Genomic DNA, 6,415 nt, shown 5'->3' with positions numbered 1-6,415 from the left:
GGTGTAATGCCCAATTCAAGCCTGGAAGTGCGAGGCTGCTGTTGTAACCATGGTTCTCTGAAACTTGGAAAAAGATCCTGCTGAGGAAAGATATTCACCAACCCAGAACAAAATCTGATTCATTTGTTTTTCAGCACCAACTAATTGTAATCTCAACACCTGAATACTGTTAAAAGTGATTAGTGAATGAGTTCCAAGTTAATATGTGGCATATGGCATGCAAGGCAGGGGTGTAAAAAAAAAAAGAAAAAAGGAGAATACCACTTCTCATCATAACACACCATCCGCACACATTTGTTTATCCATAATTCTTCTCATCCTAAAAGAAAGAGTAAAACTTGTTTTCTTCAATCTCTTCTTGTAGAAATGAACAGATGGGTTGGGATGGACAACAGTTTCAAAGCTACAGTTTCTTCAACATGTTTTATAGACAGAAGATAGAGTTTAGGTGGAAGTTAATTTGTTCATTCATATCCTCCATTCATTAATCTGCAGTTTGTGGTGGAATCTTTTATTTCCCAGAATTTGGACTTCGGAGTTCTGACTCATTTAACAGACTATTATGTTGTCTTTATTTTTAAAGTTAAGACACACACACACACGCACAGCTTGATTCCCCCTGTTAAGATTAAGATCTGAGACTTATGAGATGAATTAGAAGAAAAATAATTAAAATGATCTAGTTAATTAAACAAAAGAGTGGTGCTAATTTCAACTCACAGAACAAGGCAAGCATTCAGTTTCCACAACATGTCATATGTCTTTTATCAAGAAACAAATGGGAACGTGGGCTGCATGCTGTCACAGGAAATAATTTATGCACATACAGTAGAGGTTTATTGATCAAAGTAGTGAAAGAGAGAGAGAGGAGGACAGAGACTCTCTCTCTGTTGTCATGTTACTTTCCCTTCTGTCTCTGCTTTGATCGGAGTTTCCCCTAAAACCTCTTTGACACATTTTCTTGAGAAGCAGAAACACACACAGTACACCTGGACATGAGATGCACAGTACTGACACATGGACAAACAAACAGGGGTCATGGACATGTAGATATACAGAGAGGCAGGCAGTGAGCAGGCAGGGAAACAGGCAGTACACAGTGGCAGGGTTTGAGTTCACTTTACTGTATGTGTGCATTCTAGTTGAACTATGTTTCATAGTTGCTTGTTGGAAGCTAAACTTGACTTTTAAAGGTAAAGTTTACCATTGAAATGGCTAAGTACTGTAAGAAACAAGATACTAAACAAGATCGACAAAAAGCTGAACTTTTGGCTTTTCCCTGTGCACATGTATACATCCAGTGATGGAGCTGCTGACCTTTCACCACACCACATGCTGGCTTTCTAAAGTGTTTTAAATGGGCTTGCTTCTGTGACTGTCAGTGTTTATGTTCCTGCTGTTCCTTTACTTAACTCCCAAGCAAAGATTCCCAAGGGTGGGATCAATCAATCAATCAATCAGTGTCGAGATCAGTGTGTGAGTGTCTGTGAGAGAGAGAATGAAAAACAAGACTAAGGGCCCTGTTTTTGTTTGGTAGCCCAGCTGTGTGGTGTTTTGGTGTCCAGCGCAGAGCGCACGGTGCACAGGTGGGAGGAGAGGCGGAAACAGGTGGGAGGTTCATGCAAACGAGGCAGCGCAAAGCGAGCCGGCAAATTCTGTCCACCCATCACTCTCAGGTGTAAAGCAACTAAACATCTAGGACTCGCATGGCAGATTACATACATGTAGACGTAGAAGCACTGCTTATACGTTAATGCGATTATGTGTATGTGTGTAGTAGCTGTATCCCAGCAGCCCCAGTAAAAGACTAAAGTTTACTCATGGGAAATGCTTCTTAAAAAAAGGATGCACATACTAGCGTTTGGGCGGAGCCAGGGTCGTTGCAGGGTGCGCCGTGAAAAAAGTAGAAAATAGTTTGAGGAGATCACCTGAAAAACCACAGCTTCAAGGAGGGAAGAGGTGTCCAGGAAAACCAGGGAAAATGTTGTGATATCACCATGTAGACACTTCAGCAAACCCCAAATTATGGCCAATGACAATTTTTAGTTTTTTTTTTTGTTTTTATTGTTGCTTCCTATAGTATCTGCACATGGCAAATATAATATGGTTAAGCTTAGGGAACGACTGTGGTTACAGTTAATAAAAAGGTGAACATTAATAGCAGGGCTGGGACACAACTGGTCTCCTGCATGAAAGTCCGACGTGCTTCCTGCCCGTCCAACACCAACTCCAAACCTTTACTTTCCACCTCGCTACATCGGGACGACTACTTCCTGCATGAGCACTGGATGTTAGCATTGGATGTTAATCGGCCGGTATGGATGTAATTCCCATGGCTGCATGACCAGTTCTCAAAAGCTTTAACACACTCAGCGTCTCGTTTATCTTTCTCGGGAATAATCCTCATGGTGCACAGGACATGAATCCATTTTATTTTCCAGCAGCCATGCAGTGACCAAGAAGAGCGACTAGCACAAGCAGCGACAGCTACCATGGTTGACCAGATAAAGAAGAAAGTGCACGATGCAGGAATTTATCCTCCAGCAAAGAAAATACAGAGATTCAATCAATTTCCCAACAATACAGGATTATTTAAAAATGGACATATTTATTTTAAATCAATAGCTCATGAGGGACATGGGGACAGAGGCGAGAGCAGAGGGGGGAACTGTCTCTTTCAGAACAACAGGCAGTTGTGTTCAAGTGCCTCTCACATTCATCACCAGAAAGCATCTTCCTCTCCTCCTGCTCTTCCCTCTCCATTATTCTCCTTTTCATTTGGACTCTGCCTCTCTGTTTCTCCCTCTCCTCACGTTCGAACACATTGTGCACCTCCCTGTTACTCTCTTCCTGTCAAGTAACTCTTTGTTTAGCCTCTTTCTCTCTCGCCAACCCCTCTACCCCCCCCCTCACTTTTTTCGCTCACTTCATCTCAACCTCTCGACCGCTCTGTCTCCCTTTATCTGTGTCTCTCCTTCCCCCTGCATGCCTCTCCCTTTCATCCACTCTCCAATTATCTTCTGTTCCTACCATCTTTCCCCCCGTCCAATCTGGCAGCGCAGAATGGAGCAGCAGTACAAAACAGACAGTGTGGACTGCCCACAACTTCTCCTCCTTTGATTCAGATTGATGCCGAGTGCCGTTGGGTCAAAATCATCGCCCACCACTCTTCTGTGGCAACGGAATGAGGCAGAAATGATTATTCTTGTTTTGGAAGTTGCTTCCTGTTTCAAGGTCGTGGGTTCAGTTTCATCGCCAGAAAGCATCTATCGGTTCTTAAACCAAAGTCCCTCTTGGTTGCTTAACTGCTGCATAAATCATGTGCGTCATTATGATTTGCTTTTTCTTTGGTTGGGGACGTGATATTGTTTGAATATGAGGATAATGGTGCACATTTTCAGACAGCTTCTCCTGGAAGACATTCATGGTGTTGCACTCGGTTGTTCACATGAAAAGAGACAGGAATTGTTGTGTGAAGAATGAAAACAGAGAGCTGACAGAAGTTCAAACCCTGGCTCCTTTCTCACCTGCACTCAGCTGACCAGTCAGCGTGAAGTGGGTGTGAATGTCGGATCGTCGGTTTGGTTAAGTTACAGAAATGGTCGGACACGGCCCCCCCAAATCCAGCGGCTGAAAGGTGTGTGTGTGTGTGCGAGGGGGGGCTCTGAAAGTATTTGACTGTCCAACTAGCACTTCTGAAGAAGCATACTGGCAGCTTAAGTTGTGTAGGACCTCACACTGCTGAACACAGGAACAGAAGCAATGCAAGAGCACATGCAAATTAGATGCCCATGACATCAGCCACTTGCAACCACAGCCTACACATCACAGTGCTGCAGGGGTTGGATGGACAGTCTTCTGCTGTGTTATGCACATGGCTAGTTTCTACAGCAGAGTAAAGGCAGAAAGAAACAAAGTACAGTGGAGAGACAACAGACAAGAACCATTTAAAAAGCTCAAGACAAAAGGTCTGAGCGTCAGTGCAGTTTGTTTGTAAATGCTTTTGACAGGTACAATGCAAAGTTTTCTACGTATCATGCTGGCAGTGGTGGATTATCCCACAGAGCTCAACAGACAGTTTATCAATAGGACTGACAACAGATGATGAGTCTCTTTCCCAGATGGGAGAAGAATACTCATGTACTGCAGCATTGCATGTTTTGATGAATTACGTCAGAATTTCAAAAAATGATAACCCATATGATTTTTCCAAAGTTTTTAATCTACTTGATTTCTATCTCTAAGTTCCCGAGAGTCCGTCCCTCGTCCCTGCGCTGCAGGTAACACTGCAGCTCACACTGGCAAAGTTCACCAAGTTTAGAAATGTGGCCTTTCTCCTGTAAATAACCATCTCTATGTAAACATTCCCAGCATACCGATTAGTGTTGACACAACCCACACACACACACACACACACACACACACAGTAGCTACACACACATGAACACGCACACACACTCTCCCTGAGCCCCGAGGGTCCACGTGCCTGTACGTACCAGGTGACTGCAACAAGTCTGGGCAAATAGAGTTCCTCCGTGTGGAGAGAGTGGGACAGGCCGCTGTAAACAAAAGGGCGGATTCATCAAAAGAATCTATATTTGAAAAAAAATACTAACTTCATTTAAAAGTTTTCTTTTAAAAAAGTCCCCACACACACACACAAAATTCAGTGTTATTCTACAAGATGTGGAAGCATTCAGTATGTTTGGGAAAAAGTGTGACTTGGAGGTATAACATGGCCACTCACTAAAATCATTGTATGGTGTGTGAGGGGAACTGAGTTTAAAGGTTAATTATTTAACTTGGAAATACAAATACAATGACAAAACATTCCTATCTCAAGGTCCACTTACTGGACTTCTTCTGGAGCTTTTAGTCGGATCTTGTAGCCTTCAGCAATTTGCTCAGTCGTCATGGAGATCACGTTTCGTTCACGTAATAACAGAGGCACGTTTCCCCCCGCGTGGACTGCACCTTTCTGGAGTACGAATCAGAAGTGACATTAGCTGAAACAGTTCATATCACAGATAACAGCCACCTTTTTCCTCACGGTTATAGTTCTTTTAAAAATAGTATATTTCTGCATGTTGTAAAGATTTAAATCATGGGCACGTCTGTCTGAATTTGTTCCTAAAGCTTTTTGGGAATATTATAACCCTAAACCAAACCTGTTTCAAAGATATGAACCAGTTTGTCTGGTGTGAAATTAGCAGGGCACCAGTGAGGATTAAACCTGGTGCACCGGTGGGCGGGACGGCGGTCGCTGAGTCCATATATTCTACACATATTAATATAAATCAGTTTTCTTTTCAATAATTTTCCTTTATTTAGCCAGGTAAAAGTCTCATTGAGATTTAAATCGCTTTTTCAAGAGAGACCCGGTCAAGGGGGAAGCATAAAGACATTTTTTCATGTTGGTTTTTACATGGTTCGGGTTAGTTATGTGTCTGAATTTTCATATTCCGGTGTTGTGAAACATCCTTGAGACGGTAAAGGTCATTAAACCCAGCAACGGCAAAATCTGAGACAAACTTTTCACAAAACTCGGCTTCTTAACTAAAATAGTTCTGCCTAACAGAATGTGCTTGCACACGCACGCTCACACGCATGTACTGACATCTGCACGCACACACACACACACACACACACACACACACACACACACACACTCATTCAGCTGATAAGGCTCTGTGGACAAAGTGCAAAACAGCCAAACTTATTTTCTCTGCCAGTCTCTCTCACGGCCTGTGTCGCCTCGGCCCTTTGTTTCTTCAAGGTACCTACTTTATATGTCTTCCTCTATCTCTCTGCTCAGTTTGTCTCAGCCTCTGTCTCTCTCCCCTTATCAGCTCCATTCCACACCAGCCTCACTCCCTCTCCCTCTCTTTGTTACTCTCTCTCTCTCCCCCTCGCGCTCTCTCCCTGTTTATTTTTACATCTCTCATGTCGCCTTGCTCATCCGTAACCTGACCTATACAGCCAGCAGCTGTCTGTCTGCCAGTCAGGAGCTACTCAGCCCTGCCCTAATATGTCGCCTGGCTGGCTGCTAGCAACAGCAGGCCGGCCAGTATTATTAGAACTACAGTAACGGTAGCAGCAAACAGGGCTGCAGTGTTTGAGGCAATCAAACTGCAGACTTACGAACACAGCGTACTGTATAATATAAAGTACAACGCACAGACACAGGCACGCACATCCAAACGGATGAATGCCACTGAATCACACACACAGCGGCAACAACATTATACTGTATGCGCTGTGTGTTCATCATATACTGTACTTCATATGCACTTTATTGGCGCTTCCACACAAACACACACATTCGTGCCGTGATGCAGGTAAAGGGTAGTTGAATGCTTCAGTATTATGTTAAGCTGAATGAAATATTGATTCAGTGAAGATGTGGTTCATTCGT

The 6,415-nt window shown here is 43.4% G+C and overlaps 1 long non-coding RNA gene across 1 annotated transcript; it reads right to left on the bottom strand.

Moving 5' to 3' along the window:
- Positions 1-614: 614 nt before the first annotated feature.
- Positions 615-5,899, bottom strand: LOC122864419. The gene is made up of 4 exons (XR_006375213.1): positions 5,785-5,899; positions 4,854-4,978; positions 4,497-4,559; positions 615-3,885 (listed from the first exon to the last, which is right to left on the bottom strand). It is a non-coding gene; the product is annotated as an uncharacterized LOC122864419 (long non-coding RNA).
- Between the last annotated feature and the right edge of the window lie 516 nt (positions 5,900-6,415).

Source organism: Siniperca chuatsi, linkage group LG2, assembly GCF_020085105.1.
Source record: "Siniperca chuatsi isolate FFG_IHB_CAS linkage group LG2, ASM2008510v1, whole genome shotgun sequence".
NCBI lineage: Eukaryota > Metazoa > Chordata > Actinopteri > Centrarchiformes > Sinipercidae > Siniperca > Siniperca chuatsi.
The sequence above is the reverse complement of the archived record's forward strand: the minus strand, read 5'-3'. Positions and strand labels throughout refer to the sequence as shown.